We start from the raw sequence: 20,018 nt of genomic DNA on the forward strand, positions 1-20,018 counted from the left end.
CATAAACTAAGGAAAGCTATTAAAGGAAAGTGGCCGCGTATGGGGTGCAGCTGGATCAGTGCACTCGCCGGACTTCCACTCTTAGGCTGTCGAAGACCCTCTGGGCGTCTAGTGATACAGCCTAGAGCAGAGATCCGGTACATGTTCCCATTGGTCCGGTAACAAGAGCTAGAGCCAAGAAGTTCAAGGAAAGCTTAATGATCTTGGTGGAAGAGATCTGGAAACAAGAGTTGAGAAAGCCGATCGGAGATAGTGGAGTTAGCGAGCAGAGTTCAAGCGCGATGAACCTTATTACGTACAGAGCAAAGCAAAATGGAATGCCAGAGCAGAGCAGAGAAGAATGCCAGAGCAGAGCAGAACAAGCTTCCAGAGCAAAGCTAAGTTCCAGAGCTGACTGAAGTCCAGATAGAGCTAAGTACCAGAGCTGACTGAAGTCCAGAACAGAGCTAAGTTCCAGAGCTGGCGTTTTCCATAGCTGGCGTTTCCCAGAGCTGGCGTTTTCCAGAGAAAGCGTTTTCTAGAGCTGGCGTTTTTCGGAGCTGGCGTTTCCCAGAGCTGGCGTTATCGCCAGAGTTGTCTAAACTTACTGAACAAGTTTTCCTTTGTTTCCTTGTTTTACGTTTGTTTCCTTCATTAGATTAGGGTTTAGTTTTGCCTATATATAAGGCTGTTGCATGGAACTTTAAAAACCTAACTTTTGATATATGAAATTTGTGAGTTTTATTCTCTCTTGAGATCTTCGAATTCTTCTTGATTGTGCCAAGAACGAATTCATTTATCGACGTAACGGCGAGTTCAACCAACCCTTGTCAGGTGTCATTCATCGTCCCTGAGTTGCTGCGTTAATCACACGTTGGGGTTTAGGGATCCGTTTGCCTAGATCATTTCATGGATTTAGATTCAGAGGTTTTGAGATATTCCATCCTTTATCGTTCCTTTAAGTTGTTTATAAAGTCTTCCGCTAGTGTGTTCGTTGAACGGTCTGGCAAGATTTATATCATTACCGGCGAGGTTCATATCATTTGGTATCAGAGCCAGGTTAGACGTTTTCTAGGGTTTCAGTCTTTATCTTTTTCGTGTTTCCATATATATCCATGTGAGATTTGTTCGCCCATGCACACCTATTCCATAATTCCATCCGTTTATCATATCTATTCTTGAGTTCTTCATAATTTACGTATCGTAAAAGTTAAAAAAAAAGGGAAAAGAAAAGAAGAAGAAACACACAAAGTCTCGAAATTTCGATTTTTTTTATTTTTGTCATATGCTACAAATTGGTTCCCGTGGGTGAGTAGAGCCTTTTGAAGGCAATTTTTTCTGTGTGCACATTCCGAAATCCTTGGTGTGCAATCTTGTTTTTCTGATTTCTTTGGGTAGTATAGAGCGTTGTGACTTGCTTTCTGTGCAGCACTATTTCGATTTTCAGTCTGCGTCTCGTGAGTCTTTCTTCCTTGTTGAGTCCTATACAATCCGTGTGTTGGTGTAGTTCCTTGTGGGGCGTTTCATTGAGTTCTCTCGTTGAGGACGCTTGGTGATTTTGTTGTGCAGTTGGTATTTGAATTCAAGTGGTAGATTGAGGGAGTTTGATTTTCTTGAGGGAGAATTGAGAGGAAAAAGGCAAGAGTGGTGAGATTATTAGAGGGAAAAAGCCGTGATTGTGTGATACACGAGTGTTGAGTGATTCATTTTTGTGTGATACACGAGTGTTGTGAGGCGGTGAGGTGTCCTTCTTTTTGTTTTTACTAACTTGTTTTTTCTTGTTCCTGTGTCACCATGTCCAAGAAAGTTGAACAGGGTTCGCATGGGGAGGATCCATCTGCCATAGATCCAAACACGAACTTCACAATGGAGGATTTGCAATCGACAATTGGAAAGATAATGGATTCCAAACTCGAGGGACTGATTGAGAGAATGGACCTGTTTGAGCAATATCATTCCACTTCGAGTCGAGGCGGCCGTGGTGGTTGAAGAGGACGAGGAGATATCGGAGGACGTGGTAGTGGAGGATTGCGCATGCCAATTCGAAATATTCATCATCGTGAGGAGCATGTCGAAGAGTCAGAGTATGACGAAGAAGCCGAGGGGCGTTGGCGTAGAGAGGGTGGTCAGAATTATCAAGATGACAACATCGGCAACATCAAGATGTCCATTCCTTCATTCCAAGGGAAGAACGAGCCAGAACTATATCTTGAGTGGGAGAGAAAGGTCGAGTTGATATTTGATTGCCACAACTATTCTGAGCTCAAGAAGGTGAAGTTGGCAGCGATTGAGTTCGCAGATTACGCACTTGTTTGGTGGGATTAACTGATTACGAGTCGAAGGAAAAACGGGGCGCCATCTATACAGACTTGGCAAGAGATGAAGGCAGTGAGGAGGAAGCATTTTTTGCCTAATCATTACTACCGGGAGCAATTCAACAAATTACAGAATTTAAAACAAGGCAGTCGGAGCGTGGATGAATATTACAAAGAGATGGAGGTTGCCATGATTTGAGCCAATGTTGTGGAGGACAGAGACGCGACCATGGCTCGATTCTTAGTAGGATTACATTGGGATATTCGTGATAAAGTGGAGTTACAACATTATGTTGAGTTGGAGGATATGGTCCACATGGCAATAAAAATCGAAAATCAACTCAAACGGAGGAGCAACTCTAGCGAAAACCAGAGGAGCACTTTCAGCTCTGGCGGCAACCAGAGGAGCGCGTTCAGCTCTGGCGGAAACCAGATGAGCAGTTTCAGCTCTGGCGGCAACCAGAGGAGCACTTTCTGCTCTGGCAGCAACCAGAGACAGAGACAGATTACTCCAAGCTCTGGCGGCAACCAGAGCCAGAGGCAGAGCTCTTTCAGCTCTGGCGGCAACCCGAGCCAGAGTCAGAACTCTTTCAGCGCTGGCGGCAACTAGCGACAGAGTCAGAGCAGCGGAGGGCCGAAGGCCGCAAATCAGGGTACCACCGTCGTTCCTGATGGTCGTAACAGAGACAAGAAGTGTTTCAAGTGTCAAGGCTTTGGACATATCATGAGCGAGTGTCCAAACAGGAGAATCATGATCATACGAGATGACGGTGATGTCGTGACGGATGGGGAGGAGACAGATCAAGAGATGCCTGAATTAAAGGACCCCGACGAGGAGGAGTTTGAGGAGATTGGTGCACTACATGGACACTTTTTAGTAGCCCGGAGAGCTTTAAGTGTGCAAACTCAACCGGATGAGAGAGACCAGCGGGAGAACCTCTTTCACACGAGGTGTCTTGTCCATGACAAGTTGTACAGTGTGATCATCGACGGAGGGAGTTGCACGAATGTGGCAAGTAAGTCCATGGTGGAGAAATTAGGGCTGGCCAAGGTGAAACACCCCAAACCGTATCGTTTGCAATGGCTGAATGAGACCGGCGTCGTCAAGGTTACCAAGCAGGTAAACGTGCCAATTCACCTTGGGAGGTATGAGGACGAGGTGTTGTGTGACGTTATTCCCATGCAGGCGTGCCACATCTTGTTGGGTTGATCGTGGCAATTTGATAGACGAGTTACTCATGATAGATTTACCAAAAGGAGGCGGATAAGGTAAAAAGTAAGGAGCAGCCGGTGGGGTCGAAGGCAATTGGAGTGACACATAAGTCATTCCTTGCTAGATCGTGTGATTTGAAGTGGTGCATGAAGGAGGCGAGGCCGATCATCTTGTTGCGATATCGGGAGAATTTGGTTATTACTAACAATCTATCTTCTCTACCCCCTTCTATTCAATCGGTTTTGCATGAATTTGTTGATGTCTTTCCCGATGAAACACCGCATGGTTTACCATATATTCGAGGGATTGAACATCAAATTGATTTTGTGCCCGGAGCTACTCTGCCGAATCAACCGGCCTACCGCACCAATCCAGATGAGACAAAGGAGTTTGTTAGGTCCTGAGGGTCTCGAATAGGTGTATGGGGGGGAATACACCTATGGGCTATTTTCTTCTTTCCTCAATCAGAGGGATCTCAGATAGAGATCAAAATGAAACTTTACACGTAAACGGTGACGCCTGTTGACTGAAAACAGTTTTGACCAAACAGGGTTGACGACTGATACTGAAAGCTCTTCAGTAAGAAGTTATCAGTTAAGTTAATTGTTGGGAACCTTGTGGAATATCCTAATCCTTGTTTTGATGATACCAAAATTCATAGGTCGTAATTGTAATAGACTATAGCAGTTTTGAACTCAAGTGTTAGAGTTTGTTTCTAGTTTAGCTTACGGTTCTGAAGACTGAAGAACGAATGACTGAAGACTGAAGACTGAAGATACCAACTAAAGTATCAGTTGAAGAATCAGTTAGGAACTGATTACTTAATGCATGCCACACACTGATACTAAAGTCAAGTATCAGTTGAACATTCTTCCTCGGACTGATCTTCCAACGTTCAAAGGAAGCCACGTACTCACAAAGTACAGCCGCATTAAATGCAGAGATCTCAGGATCTCCTTATCTCTGCAGAGGTCATTCCTATTTGGTGGCCACTTTATCAGAGACGTCACATCTTCTGTCCCTCAAGAGAGCCGTTTCCACCAGACAAGGAACCTCGAAGATTGAAGCTTCAGCCCAAATTCGAATTGCTCTCCAACGTAAGAAATCTTAAGGACGTTCTACGCCAACGGATCTATTCAAGAGTTCTCCTACAAATAGCGCTCGAGGATCACTTCAACCTTCACCGATTCAACAACATAAGTTGAAGCTCTGCCAAAATCGCTACTCAGCCTAAAGCTTAACCTCCCCAAAGCTTGAATCGAAGAAGAGAATTCCAAAGCAAAAATCAGTCACTGCTAATTACACACATTCTCTTAGACCTTAGGCAAACACCTGTTTACCCAGAAGCTAAGGTCAAACTTGCTCCAAAGAACTTGTTCTTTGCAGTATAGTTGGCACCCGTTCAAACCTCCCCTCATAGAGTGTTTGAGTGATTCAGAGTTTAGAAAGGTACTCTGACTCTGAGAGTCTTAGCGCGGGTTGTCCTAAGCAAGAGAAATCCGACACGAGTGAAGTGTGGGTATTAAAGAAGGGTTTTCTTCAGTGGTACAGTTGTGTGCACCCGGCAAGCACACGATTTGGTTTACAGTGCACCTGTTAAGCACTTGCGGAGTGGATTGTTGGTCTAATCAACCGACCGTGGATGTAGGAAAGGGTTTTTTCGAACCACGTAAAAGTCTCTGTGTTGTTTACAGCTTTCAGTCTGACTGATCTATCTTTTGATAGTCAGGAAGAGTGTTATCATCTCTGTTTTAGCAAACTCAACTGAAGCCCATAAGTGCATCAGTTAAGTTCCAGTAACTTAACTGATAACTCCTTACTGAAGAGCTTTCAGTATCAGTCGTCAACCCTGTTTGGTCAAAACTATTTTCAGTCAACAGGCGTCACCGTTTGCGTGTAAAGTTTTGTTTTGATCTCTATCTGAGATCCCTCTGATTGAGGAAAGAAGAAAATAGCCCATAGGTCTATTTCCCCCCCCCCCATACACCTATTCGAGACCCTCAGGACCTAACAATTGATATCAGAGCATGTTGTTCGCAAGAACACTTTGTATCTTATTAGGTTCTAATTGAACTAGATCATTTTTCTCAAAGGTCTCGGAAAAGTTTTCTCTTTCAATTTGTGCTCGCTGTTTGTTCTATCTGTTGTTATCTGTTCTCTCTTTTTTTATGGAGACTAACCACAGCAGATTATCTTCTCTACCTATATTTAGTATTGAAAAATACGAGATATGGAAGTTTCAGCTTGAAAGCTTCCTCACCGCCCAACATTGCCGAATGTGAGAAGTCATCACCACAGGACCAATCACCATCACCGAAACCGTCAAAAGGGTTCCTGTTGATCCTCGACAGGATCCTTACGATGAGGTCTAGACCAAGCAAAAGGCAGACTTTACCACCGAAGAAAGGAAGCAAGATGAGCTAGACAACCTCGCCAAAAGTATCATCTCCGACACCGTTCCTGACAAGCATGTCACACTACAAAAAAAAACGCTAATAGACAACGGTCAGAATCCGTTGTCTATTACAAAATCAACTGTTGTAAATGAGAGTATTGTCTATTGTGGGGCGGTCATAGACAACGGGTTCTAGACCGTTGTCTATTCTCTGATAGACAACGGTTTCTAAACCGTTGTCTATTCTCTCATAGACAACGTCTTAGTGTCTGTTGTCTATTCTGTGATAGACAACATGAGAAAACTCGTTGTCTATTCTCTGATAGACAACGACTGATAATCCGTTGTCTATTCTCTTATATACAACAAGTTCTTGACCGTTGTCTATTCTATATTATAGTTTTGATTTTGTATTTATATTTAAAATTTCCTGCTTTTTCAATTTATATTTCAGTAAATCTAAAAACATAATAAGAAAAGCTAAAAATACATAAATTAATAATAAAATTCATACATTATAATCCAACATCATCATCCCTACATTACATTAGAATCCAACATCATCATCCCTACATTACATTAGAATCCAAACATCATCATCCTACATTACATTATTAATCTAATATTACATTCAAACAAATTTCATCCAACATTACATATTAGCCACGTCATGTACGGGTAATGGATATAGCCACCCAATTGTGAACATAGGATGTCCCGACGCTTCTCCAGCTTTTGATAATGGAATCGGGACCACTTCAGCACCAAGTCATAAACAACATCCTCTGATGCCACCTGAAGGTCATCACTACACAAGATTGCCTCAATCCCAGTAAGGGGCACATTCATGATCTCTTCTTGATACCTATCCAAAAAGAATGTTAATTACTGCAAAATGAAATCATAATACATACATTTTGTAAACGATGATCATTGGAATATAGATTATAAATGAAGTTGGAGGAAGAGGGTGTAAAGGGATCTTACTTTGATATCTTTATATCTGGCAGCTAAGAAATGTTTCGCTGCATCAGTCAATGGTTGAACTGCATCACCCATAAGGAAGCTAGAAGGAAGATCTAGAAAAACTAGTGCAGACACAGGAGTCATGGGCAAGTTTCTTAATCGATGGCTGCAGTATCTCATGCATGAGACAACTCAAACTTATCAGCACATAAGCATATCGAGTAAAGCAGGAGCCGTGTTGATGCTTAATGTATTACTATACATGAAATTCAGGAGCTCCATGAGGGCAGCTTCCTCTGTTCCAGTGAGAAGAGAGTAAATATATACTCGGACCTAGGTACACTCCAACATCACAAAAAACATGGAAAACAAGATTGCTATCTTTAGTGTAAGGTGCAATTAAATGTGTTCAAAACCAACAAAGTGTTCTAAAACTGCAAACGAGTGGCACAGGTTTGATTAACAAGAACACAATCAATCCAGACAAGAATAAGAATATACAAATCAAAAGTACGCGCAAAACGTCATTTGAAAACACAATAATAGACGATCAAAGAGTAAGAAGAAGCTTCATTCATTGTTCTGCCAAAACTCAGAGGTCTTGAATATATCAGATTTTCCCAATTCATTTATAAAACCACTACAGCAGCCTACCAACAAATTTTCAAGGTATTTACTGAGCTCAATATGCTACATCTCATAATGCATATCCTCCATCTAAGCATGGTAGCCAAACATTGCCATTGCATAATCAATTTACTTCCATCAAAACCAAAAACAGCCTACGACTTTCACACGAGCTAAATGCAGTGAGGAATTCCTTGATACAATAGCAAGAGTTTAGTGCTTAGTGCTATTTATTGCATAACCATTATAGGAAAATCGAAAATGCACAATAGAGCTATAGATTAACTTAGCTTTGGGAGGAGGGAAGGCTGACTGCCCTGTTCAGCCGAGCTGAGACGAAGATGATGACGACAGCTCTTGCTGCCTCGGTGGAGTCCGAGAACAACAGCAAAGGCGTGGCTCGAACCCGACGACTCCACCGTAGCGGAAGCGGCAGCGATTAGTCCGTTACAGGAGAGAGAGGAGCAGCCGGCTTTGACTTCAGACTTCGCGTGTAGAGAGATGGGAGGACGCCGATTCACAGGCATTCTACACGCGGCGGCAACGGCAAAACTGAATCGGCAGGAGAAGAGCTAGGGCTCGATCTGGAAGGGGGAAAATTAAGGCTCAATTTTGAGCGACCTCCCCTAAATCTGAGCAATGTCGGCCTTGGGGGAGAATTCAGGCGGCCTTGGGGCGACAACGTCGCCTGATATTTCGGAACCACGGCGACGACGAGTTCAGATTTAAGAGGAAGAGTTAGGGCTTTCTTGTTCACGTCGATTTTTGAGAGATGAGGGTAGGCCTGAGGTTTAGAACGGCGGTTGTCGGGTCGAGATCGACTGAGCCAAAGGGGGAAGGGGCGGCGCCGGACTGATTGAGGCAGGGGAAGAGGCGGCGCCGGATCGACTGAGGCAAAGGGGGAAGGGGCGGCGCCGACAAATCGCCTAGCGCCGTAGAGAGAAGAGGCGGCGAAGGAGTCTCTCCAGGGGTTTTCTCTCTGAAAAACCCCTTCTCTCTCTGTTTTCTCTCTCTACAATTCTAGAAAGACTCAAGGTAGAATTCAAACGCGGCCTTTGAGTTTGAGATGGATTGGGATTTTACTGAGTGGTGCACAACAAATGGGTGAAAATCGAATAAAAAAATGGGCAAGGAATGTCTGCTTTTTAATACTCACATTAATTTATTTTTCTACTATATATTATTGTTGGGTTATTTAAATATTGTATGATTAAAGAAATGTGAATGTGGGAGTTATTGCTTGAATGGCTCCAACATCGAGTGTTGTATGTAATAGTGGAAGCCCACAAAATTTGACATTGTATAATTAAACGCCCGAATTAGTAATAATTTATTTATATACTATATCTTGCATCAAATTCTATGACTGTAATTAAGATAGGAGAATTTTTTGAACTGAAATTGAGATGGTGGTGATTGGTGAATATATTTTGGGAATCTGAGTGATGGAAATAAGAAATTCAACATTTCACTACTTATTTGGATTTTGAATTAATTTTGTAGAGTAATTTTGTATGTTGATGGTAAAAACTGTTATGTAATTAATTAAATACTAGAATGTCCATTCGTGAAATGCACGGCAAACATTGAAATTAAATGACATGTTTATATATTAAAAAAATATTGATAAAACTAAAATATAAACAAATTAAAAATATGTTTTAATAATAAAATTAAATAAAATTAAATAATCCATATCAATTACTTATTAAAATATTAGATTTGAAACATATATTTTCAATTTTGTATTAAGTATAATGATAATTATAGTTATTAAATAAATTTAAATTATTTAATAATGAAAATTGACATTACATATTATCATTATTATTATTACAAAGTATTAAGCGTGATAATAAATAAATTAATATTTGCATACACAAATATAAATAAAAAATTATAAAATGTTAATGAAGAGAAAAAAAATAAAATATTTTTAATTTTGTTTTTTCATAATTTATTCATTTTTTAATGATTTTTATACCATATTAAAGATTTTTTCACGAACTTAAATTTAAGATGTAGTATTAAGTATTTTTTTATGAATTAAATTTGATGATGTTCATAAAAAAAAATTGATGATGTTCATAAAAAAATTAAAGAAAAAAATAGAGAGAAAAATAGTAAAAAAAATTAATGAAAGAAGACAACGGATTTGGAAAAAACGTTGTCTATTTAGGGCGGTCATAGACAACGCCTTTGAAAATCATTGTCTATTCTCTAATAGACAATGGTTTTTGGAGAACCGTTGTCTATGACCGCCATAAATAGACAACGGTTTTTCCAAAAACCGTTGTCTATAGTTATAATAGACAACAGTTTTCAGAACCGTTGTCTATGACCGCCATAAATAGACAACGGTTTTTCAAAAACCGTTGTCTATAGTCATATTAGACAACAGGTTTAGAAGCATGTTGTCTATATTATGTTGTCTATGAGCTGAATTCTTGTAGTGGCGGAACTGCAAAGGAGATGTGGGACATTCTTGAAAGAATGTGCGTAGGTTCCGAGGAAATCAAGGAGAATAAGCTATCCATAGCTTGCTAGAAGTTCGACTCCTTCCTCATGCTCAAGAATGAATCTGTCGAAGAAATGGAACTTAGATTCAATCAAATCCTGAATGAAGTTCAATCTATTTCTAAAGACAAATACATTCAACGAGAAATCAATCTGAAGATTCTTCGAGCACTGCCATGAGGAGAATGACAGATCTACTCAGTAGCTCATCAGCATAAGCCTGGATTCAGTCAGCTCCCGACAAACAAGCTTTTCTCTGATCTCATGGCAAATGAGTTCGACCTTCAGAGAAATCTTAGAATCAAGAAGGCTGGAGGATCAAACGAAGATCATCCATCAACCTCAAGAGGAATGGCACTGAAAGCTTCAGCAAGAGAAGGCAAGAAGCAAATCAAGAAACCAACGGAACTCAACCCTGAGGACTTCTTCAGTCAATATGCTTTGTTGACTGAAAGATTCAACAAAATGGAGTCCAAGTTCCGGAAGTACAGAAGGTTCCACAAGCAGCACTACAAAGGAAAGGAAAGAGAAAGCAACTCCAGACATTCCACTGATCGAAGCGGAGAAAGGAAGTCAGCCGCTTACGACATCAAGGATATGGAATGCTTTGGATGCAGAAAGAAAGGGCACTTTCGAAATGAATGCCCTGAACTGACTCAATCTGAGCGCAAAGAGATGAAAGCCAAGAAAGATCGCAGATTTTTGAAGAAGAAAGCGATGGTTGCTGACGATGCTGATTCTTCCAAAGACACGTCAGAATCATCCGACTTCGACAGCACCAGCTCAGATGATGAGAGTCAAGCCCTGATGGCCAATGGTTCTGAAAGCGTGGCTGACAACAGCTACGACAATGGAATGAATGGCTCAGAGGTAATCTCTCATTCAAAAACTCCTTATACTGATAACTTCCTGATGTTTTCAGGAGACCACTCAAAATCTGGAGAAAGCTCATCCGATGAAACTGACGAGTTTAATCAGCTCATGACTGATCACTGTCAGTTGAGGAAAATGTTCGAAGATCTCCTCAAGCGAATCAAAAAATGGAAAAGGAGATCAATGATGAACGAGCTAGGAATCAGATAATCATCTACTTTCCGGATGAAACTTGTCTTAATCAGCTAATCATGGAAAACAACCGACTGGAAGAAAAGCTCAGAATCTCCAACTCGGAATGTGATAGAGCATCTCATGAGATCAACAGGCTCAATCACAAGCTGGAAGAAACAGTCAAGGACTACATGATGAAGTCTCCCATGATGAGCAACTTTCCATCAACAGGACTTGTTGAAAGCATTGGAGGAAAGGTTGCAGCTAAAAAAGGAAAGAATATCATGATCGTTTCAAATGACGATACTTCTGAAGTCGCAACATCAGAAGAATCAAGAGATCATGATATGGATGAAGTTCGCAAACGCAAACTGATGGCAAGATCAAATGTTCCACCTATACGGAGCTACAGACGAGCAAAGGAGGCCCCCAACCAAATCACCCTACTGAGAAGACTGGAAAGCAAATTTCAGTCAAAGATCGGGGAAGGAACATCAGGAATCAAGAAGAATCTTCCTCACCAGTCCAGGGGGAAGAACGGCCACATCAGTCAGAGACTGATATCAGTTCAGTTTCAGAAGGAACAACATCCATGGAGACAAAACAATGATGAGTCCAGACAAGCCAAGCGACATCCACGACGACAAGCAACTGGACATCAAACGACTCATGTTCCACGACATCAGTCAAGTCTCCATCAGTCTGGAAAGACTCGAGTATCTCAAAGAAATACTTCACCGAGCAAAGAAGATCTCAACCACTCATCAGACAGAACTCCTCAAAAGAAATTCTCAACAGAAGAATGCTCGTGTGCCAACTGAAGCGCCAACAACTTCAGTCAGACGATCAGCAAAGCGCAAGAGATCAGCTAGACCAATTCTGAAGCAGATATGGGTTCCAAAGGGAACTCGAGCTAACATCGAAGGACCCAAATCTTGATTGGGTACCTAAAGTAACTCTTCCTTGTAGGTCAAAATCAGGAAACACAAAAAGAAGGAAAAAGTTAAAGCTTCAATCAGAACATGGTATCTGGATAGTGGCTGCTCGAAGCACATGACGGGCTACAAAGAATATCTATCTCAGTATGTTGAGAAAGCTGGATCTAAAGTTGCATTCGGAGATAACTCAATCGGAGAAACAAAAGGCTACGGTGTGCTCAACATGGGTAACGCCAGTATCGGTAATGTTAGCTTTGTTTCTGGTCTTAAACATAATCTGTTGTCTGTAAGTCAATTTTGTGACAGCAGTTTCACAGTGAAGATCAAGAAGGATGAATTTACTGTTAGAAACAATCAAAAGAAGGTTGTTCTAAAAGGTTTCAGACAAGGAAGTCTCTACATCGTTTCATGGGAAGACAGCCCACCAAAAACATGCCTTATCAGCAAAAGCAGCTCGGAGCTCAACTGGTTGTGGCACAAGAGACTCAACCATCTCAATTTCAAGACGATCAACAAGCTTGCTAAACATCAACTGGTAGAAGGTCTGCCTTCTATTGTGTTCCAGAAGAAGCAAGAATGTGAAGCATGTCAAAGAGGAAAGCAGACGCGAATGTCATTCAAGTCAAAGTCAGGACACTCCTCTGGAAGAATTCTTCATCTACTTCACATGGATCTGTTTGGCCCAATCTCTCCAAGAAGCTACAACGGTAGGAAGTACACCTTAGTAGTTGTGGATGATTATTCACAATATACTTATGCTATCTTTCTCTTCAAGAAGAAAGCGACACTGGAGGAACTACCAAAGCTGCTGAGAAGACTGAGCGTTGAAAAGGAAGTCAACATCATCAACATCAGATCAGATCGTGGGACTGAGTTCCTCAATACTGTCATTCGTGAGTATTGTGATGAACAAGGAATCAGTCATCAAACTTCTGCAGCAAGAACTCCTCAGCAGAACGAAGTTGCAGAAAAAAGAAACAGGTCTTTGAAGGAAGCAACAAGGACGATGCTAGCCGAATCAAAATTCCCCTTGAAGTTTTGGGCCGAAGCAGTCAACAACGCATGCTACACGCAGAATCGTTCCTTTCTCACTCAAAGACATGGAAAAACTCCATACGAGTTATGGAAAAACAGAAAGCCTTCAATTGCCTATTTTCATGCTTTCGGTTCTAATTGTTTCATCCACAACAATGAAAAGAAGAGGTTAAACACATTTGATAGCAAGGCTGATCCAGGAGTCTTTCTTGGATACTCTGGAACAGAACGTTTGAGCAAAGCCTATCGAGTGTTTAATTCTCAAACTCTTTGTGTTGAAGAAACACCTCATGTGGTCTTTGATGAGTCTACAGATGATTTTAGGGAACAGGAAACTGAAAGGTGTGTCCAGAACACTGAAGGTTCGAAAGCTGAAATCCACAACACCGAACCCTCTACTGTCTTGGTGTGGGGACCAGGAAAAGATGAAGATACTGAGAAGCTTCAGTATCAAAAGATCAGCCAAAGGTCTGAAGTTCAGACTGGAGCCAATGCAGATGGCATCAGTCAAGGGGGAACTCCAGCTGCTGAAGATTGAGTTGAACGTACCGAAGCAGCTCCAGCTCGACTCTCCCCTGCTCCAGAAGGTGCTCAACACTTTAGAACCATTCTGACTGAAGAAGCCCCACTATCTCCAGAAGAGATCAAGAAGTATCAAAGATGGTTTGAACTCCACTCAAAGGAGAACATCATTGGAGAACCATCAGATGGCGTCAAGACTCAAAGATCAATGTGCAACCTCGTCTTTGACATCAATCAGAACTGCATCAACGAAGATAAGATTTTCAGCTGTTTCTTATCATCTACAGAGCCCAAGGATGTTGAAGAAGCTCTGAAGTCCATTCAATGGGTCATCGCAATGCAAGAAGAACTCAATGAATTCAACCGAAATTCAGTTTGGGAGCTTGTGGATCGACCAGACGATGCAAAGGTGATTGGTTTGAAATGAATTTTTCAAAAATAAGAAAGACAAAGAAGGAAACGTTGTGAGAAACAAAGCAAGGCTTGTAGCAAAAGGATACAGTCAAGAATAAGGAATCGACTATGATGAAACATTCGCTCCAGTTGCCAGATTGGAAGCAGTCAGACTCTTCTTAGCCTTCGCAGCTCACAAAGGTTTCAAGGTACACCAAATGGATGTCAAGTGTGCATTTCTCAATTGAGTGCTCACAGATGAAGTCTATGTGGAACAACCTCCAGGCTTTGAGGTTGCTGGACCAGAAAAGGTGTACAAGCTGAAGAAAGCGCTCTATGGATTGAAGCAAGCTCCAAGAGCGTGGTATGATACTCTCTCGGAGTATTTTGTTGAACAAGGTTTCAAGAAAGGATCTGTGGACAAAACGTTGTTCACTCTCAAAGAAGGAGAAGATCTCTTGCTTGTTCAGATTTATGTCGATGACATAATTTTCGGATCCAAATCCGAACGCATGTGCAAAAAGTTTGCTGACATCATGACCAACAAGTTCCAAATATCCATGATGAGATAAATGAATTTCTTTCTCGGATTGCAAGTCAAGCAGACCAGCGAAGGAATACTGATCAGTCAGTCCAAGTATGCCAAGGAACTGATAGCCAAGTTCGGTATTCAGCACATGAAATCAGTCAAGATCCCAATGAACACAAACTGGAAAGTTGATCCAGGTTCAAAAGGAAAATCTGTCTCTTCGATGAAGTACAGAGAAATCATTGGATCATTACTGTATTTGACTGCGAGCAGACCAGACATCTCATTTGCAGTCGGGGTATGTGCAAGATATCAGTCAGATCCAAAGGAAGCTCATTTGGATGTAGCTAAGCGAATACTACGATATCTCAAAGGCACACCCAACTTAGGATTGTGGTACCCAGCAGACGACAACTTCAAGCTCACCGAATATTCAGACTCAGATTTTGCTGGATGCAAAATTGATTGCAAATCAACCTCCGGAACCTGTCAATTCCTAGGAAACAAGCTCATCTCATGGTTTTCAAAGAAGCAGACTTCAGTCGCCACCTCCACAACTGAAGCTGAATATGTTGCTGCCGGAAGCTGCTGCTCACAAATCCTGTGGTTAGTCCAACAGTTGAAGGACTATGGGATATACGAAAAGGAAGTCCCAATCTATTGCGACAGCTCCAGTGCTATTGCAATCTCCCAGAATCCAGTTCATCACACCAGAGTCAAGCATATTGCTATTCGACATCACTTCATCCGTGATCATGTCGAAAAGAAGAATATCTCTGTAGAATGGATTCCAACTGCTGTTCAGAGAGCGGACCTGCTGACCAAGGCTTTTCCAGAAGAAAGGTTCAACGATTTGTGTGGAAAGATCGGCCTCATCAACCCTGAAGAGTGATGTTGTGTTTGAAGATTTTCTCAAACAGTCATGCTGACTGGTGATCAACCAACTGTTGTTCTACGATCACTGACGTGGAAAACAATAAAGTCAAAACGCTCATCTGAAGAAGAAGCCATCCTGATGATTCAACCAGGATCAAGTGGTATCGACTGACTACAATGATCAGTCGATCAGTAAGTATTTTTCAAGCTTACGACTTTTAAAATCAGTTATTTCAGTTAAGAGCTTTGAGTTTAAGTTCAAAATCTTTCTCTAACTGATCAGTTTCTTTCAAAAACTTTAACTGATTGTTGGAAAATGGAATATCCGAGAAGGACAAGTGTTTTAAAAGGAAAATCTGTTTTGATTGAACTTGTCAAAATCTTCTCTAAAAAATTTTCCAACATGTTGCCTCTGTGATAAAATTTCTTGAGAACCTCATTGACATGACAGAATACAATGATACCTCTCAGCTTTTTGAAACTTCAGCCCTCTGCAGTGACGGCGGACGTGAATTTTTCTTCAAAAACATTTTAGGCACAGTTTTCAAAAAACTTTTCATCTTCTTACTTGGTACTATTCTTGTCTATTTATACCATGTTGTCTTCACTCTTTTTCTGCATAAACTAACAACTCTCCACAGCCTTCACTGTGAGAAAAATTTTCAAACTTTCCAAAGTTGTAGAGAAAATTTGTTCCGACTAAAGGAGAAATCTATGACTGCAAAGTCATGGAGTGGGAGAATGATGCTCACATACCTGGTCTTCACCGGACCCTTCCACTGGATCTCAACGTCTCTCCGACGTCAAAGTTTGCTCTACCCTCACTTGTATCCAGAGAAGCAAGTGTCTTCCATCCTCATGCCTGGCGCCAAGAAGCTTCACAGCTTCTAGAGGAGATCTTCCTTATCGCAGATATTGCACTCCTCCCTGGCTTGCAACAAACAACGAGACTTCTCTCGTTGTTGGCCGGCATCTTCAGCCGCACCAGGTCTATTCTTCAAAGACCAAGTGCTGGCGAATCGACGATGTTAGTCTTCTCAGCTACCACTGGTTCGATTCTTCCTTCTCACACCCCTCTTCACTTCTCTCCTTCTTTCTCCATCACCAGCTCTTCTTTCCCCTCAAGAGGCAGCCTTCTCCTTATTCCAAGGCAGCCTTCTTCTCTCTTCCATCTTCTTCGTTCTCTCGTCCTCCTCCACTTCTCCGTCTCCCTCCTCACCTCACCTCACCACTGGCGTCTTCCTCTTCTGCATATCTGGACTCACCCTATTCTTGAATCTTCTCAAGAGCTTCTGAGACTAGGAGTTGGGTACCGTCTGATCATAGCTTCTATCATCAGCTCTCTTTTTTATGTTGCCAAAAAGGGGAAAAGTCAGAAGTCAGAGAGAAACCTTCCCTAAGGTTGCTCATGTCCTCTATTTCTTGACTGAAGATGGGACAGCAAATGATCACCAGAAGTTGTAAGGACGACGTTCCAATAAAGACCTCAAATCAACGGAAAACAAGTGAGAGTGGAACAAGCTTAGGAACATGAAGACACGAAGACAGAAGATGAAGATCAAGAAGTTCAAGGCGCAGCCATGCAGACTGTTGGAGTCCATGGGTTTCCCATGTTGTTTCTGTTTTTTTACTCCAATGTAAGTCTTGCTTTTGTCGCAGCCCGATTCCGACACTAGTAATAGCGGGGATCGAGTATCGATACGACTATTTTAAAGAAATAAAAGACAAGATGTATAGGTCAAACATCAAGCCGAAGCTCACATCAAAAGGTGTTAAGGAAATCATCATAAATGAATCCAAGGGTAAAATCGTCAACATCGTTATATCTTTTTGATTATCAGGAATTTCACGAACAAAAACAAAACGGGTATAGCTCATTTTTCATAATGAAGAATAATATGCAGAGTATCGCAGCAAAAGGCGAATCGATTATATGTATGAAGACATATAACCGTGAGTGTATTGCTTGATTTTCAAAGGAAATTAAATATCTTAAACATCAAACTCTATTTAACATAACTTCATATCAAAACTCTATCGACAAAACAGACATACGATAGAGAAAGAAAACGTCAACCCGAAACATTCTCCACCAGCACCGCACCATACTCCCCCTCCGCTTATCCTGCACGTTTAGAAATACATGCAGGGCGTGAGTACATAAATACTCAGTGGACATATCGCCGAAAAACAAAGCTGCTCATAGAGCTATAAATTGAACTTGCCACAATTCAGCAATACACAGGAATTATATCTTAAAAGAACCTGTGCAAGCAATTTTAACCATAAACATCATAATTAAGTGTCTGCAGACAAGTACTCGACATGTATGTACCGCATCTACAACTCATCATTATAATTAAGGTACTGAGAAGTAGGCCTCCCTCTCAAGTACCGTGACCGGCCGACCCGAAGACGGCTCACAGTCACCTCTGTGCACAAAATCCCGCTTGTGGCAGGACCGAATTCGTCTCATCTCATCAGTAGAGGGTAAACATACAAGCTCAACATCAAAAATTGGCAAGTCAAACAGTTCTCAAACATCATTTATCTCAAAAACATTTGTTAATCTCATAACATCATCAAATCATTTTAGAAAGCTCATATGATAAACATATACTCAAAATATTGCCCACCTGAAGACCTTACTCAAAATCTCCCGTCAAAGTGGAGTTACTTACTTCCTTGCTCTTCTCGTGTCTTCAGGGATCATCATCATCATCGAAAGTTCATGTCATAAAATGAATCTCGATTAGAACTCATTGACTAATTCTCAGGCCTTATCTCATACTCTATCTCATATTCTATCTCTTTACTCAACTCTATATAAACTCTCCACTCATCTCACATCCTTAAGTTCAAGGATAGGTTTCAAGAAAATCATGGCTCTAAGTCTCGATTTATTTCTCATATAAGGTTCGTCTAATCTCATTCAAACACATAGGTAACACAATCACATAAGGCACATAAGAAATCACAAACAAACATCATCAAAACATGCTCTGTTTTTACACTGACTCAACTTCAAAATTTAAACTGTTCTGACTCCGATATCTCCTGGACTCGAGACTCATACCGAAAGAAATATCTGCGAGTCTAGTTTCATTTAAAAAAAAGTAGAGTCGAAAACTCCAAGTGGTTTGAGAGATATGACGTTTTTACCATTATCTACCATTTCTGGCAGTTTTGTGCAACCGAAGGTTACAATTTTTCAAAAATAGTAAACGTTGTCAAAATAGGCTCATCTTCGGTGGATATCTAGCTAACACAATAAGGTTGATACCATAAAAAGTTGGAAAGCTAGATCACATAGGAAGCTACTGAAACGAAAGACTCTTTCCCCTGTTTTCTGAAATTCTCGGTAATAATGTGCAGTTTAAGTTTTGCATTTTAAAGAAATATCAAACGAAGTTGAAAAGACTTGAAATTTTACCAGGGTACTCAAGACTCATGTATGGACTTGCTATAAAATTTTCAAAGCTATTTGACATCGAAAAACCGTCGATCACAGTAGGCCAGTAAGGCCTACGAAAATTTCTCCAAAATCTCATCTCAAACTCTTTATATGCTCAACCACATCAAAACGATCGAGCGAAAAATATACTCAACCTCGACTCTTCTCATCTCATATCATTCTCGAATATCAACTCAAAGCAAAAGCAAATCTCACTTTAACTCAATTAAATTCCCATGGCAAACCATAGCCAAAATCCTCAACATATACTTATTTCATGCTCAAGATTATATACTTAAATGATTTCACACAATTAATCACATAGATTTATTAAACACCCTAGTTTTTATTAAACTAAAACTTTTGAAATACCACTAATCATGTATAACCTATTGATCAAAACATAGATCGAACATCCTAGGTTACCAATTAGCACAAATCAACATCATAAAACAAGATCCCATATAGATACACATATATGTCATCTTCTTCCTCAACTAACACTTTCATTTTTCACTTCTCAACCTCAAGCTTCAATCTCATCCATTATTAATCATCTAGATCATCTCATAAACTCAAATCCATCATCATATAACTCAAGCCTATTCAAGAAAATAAACAACAAAATTCGTAGGGTTTCAAGCCCCTAATTTTCGAAAATTTCCTAGGAATAAGTTTGGTGATTTTCTAGCTCAATCATGATCATATACTCATTCACATATCATTAATATGATCAAATAAATAATCTAAGATCACTTACTCAAGGATTTAAAAGGTGATCAAGACTTTGCTCCAACTTTGATCTTAGTTCTAGCTTCTTGAATTTGATGAGATATGATAGTGTTTGATTGGATTGGATGGTGGATTATCTCATAGTAGTGTTTGATGAAGCTTCTCTAAGCTTTCTTCAATGGACATCAATGGAGGAAAAGAGAGTATAGAGAGAGAGAGGGGAGGCCGAGAATGGGGAAGAGAAGGGAGGGGGTGTGCGTGAGTTATTTGTAGAATTAGGATAATGACTTGCTCAAGAATTTAATCCCACTTGAATCAAAGTGTTATCCCAACATTTTCACTTTATAATAAATGCTAATTAATGCATGTCCCCCTTAACTCCTACCTCCTAATCCACTTGCCATTTAAGATAATGAGCATGTGGTAAAAACAAAATATCTCAAGTGTAGTATTAGTTGAATTAATACACTCGATCACAGC

The 20,018-nt window shown here is 40.6% G+C and overlaps 2 long non-coding RNA genes across 2 annotated transcripts; both read right to left on the reverse strand.

The window, feature by feature from the left end:
* Window positions 1–6,397: 6,397 nt before the first annotated feature.
* Window positions 6,398–8,978, reverse strand: LOC130990927 (uncharacterized). Its single transcript, XR_009090980.1, has 2 exons — window positions 6,890–8,978; window positions 6,398–6,767 (listed from the first exon to the last, which is right to left on the reverse strand). It is a non-coding gene; the product is annotated as an uncharacterized LOC130990927 (long non-coding RNA).
* An 8,218-nt stretch (window positions 8,979–17,196) lies between these two features.
* On the reverse strand, window positions 17,197–19,926 carry LOC130990928 (uncharacterized). Its single transcript, XR_009090981.1, has 3 exons — window positions 19,567–19,926; window positions 17,989–18,052; window positions 17,197–17,477 (listed from the first exon to the last, which is right to left on the reverse strand). It is a non-coding gene; the product is annotated as an uncharacterized LOC130990928 (long non-coding RNA).
* Window positions 19,927–20,018: the final 92 nt, after the last annotated feature.

The sequence above is a fragment of the Salvia miltiorrhiza genome, chromosome 6 (genome assembly GCF_028751815.1).
Source record: "Salvia miltiorrhiza cultivar Shanhuang (shh) chromosome 6, IMPLAD_Smil_shh, whole genome shotgun sequence".
NCBI lineage: Eukaryota > Viridiplantae > Streptophyta > Magnoliopsida > Lamiales > Lamiaceae > Salvia > Salvia miltiorrhiza.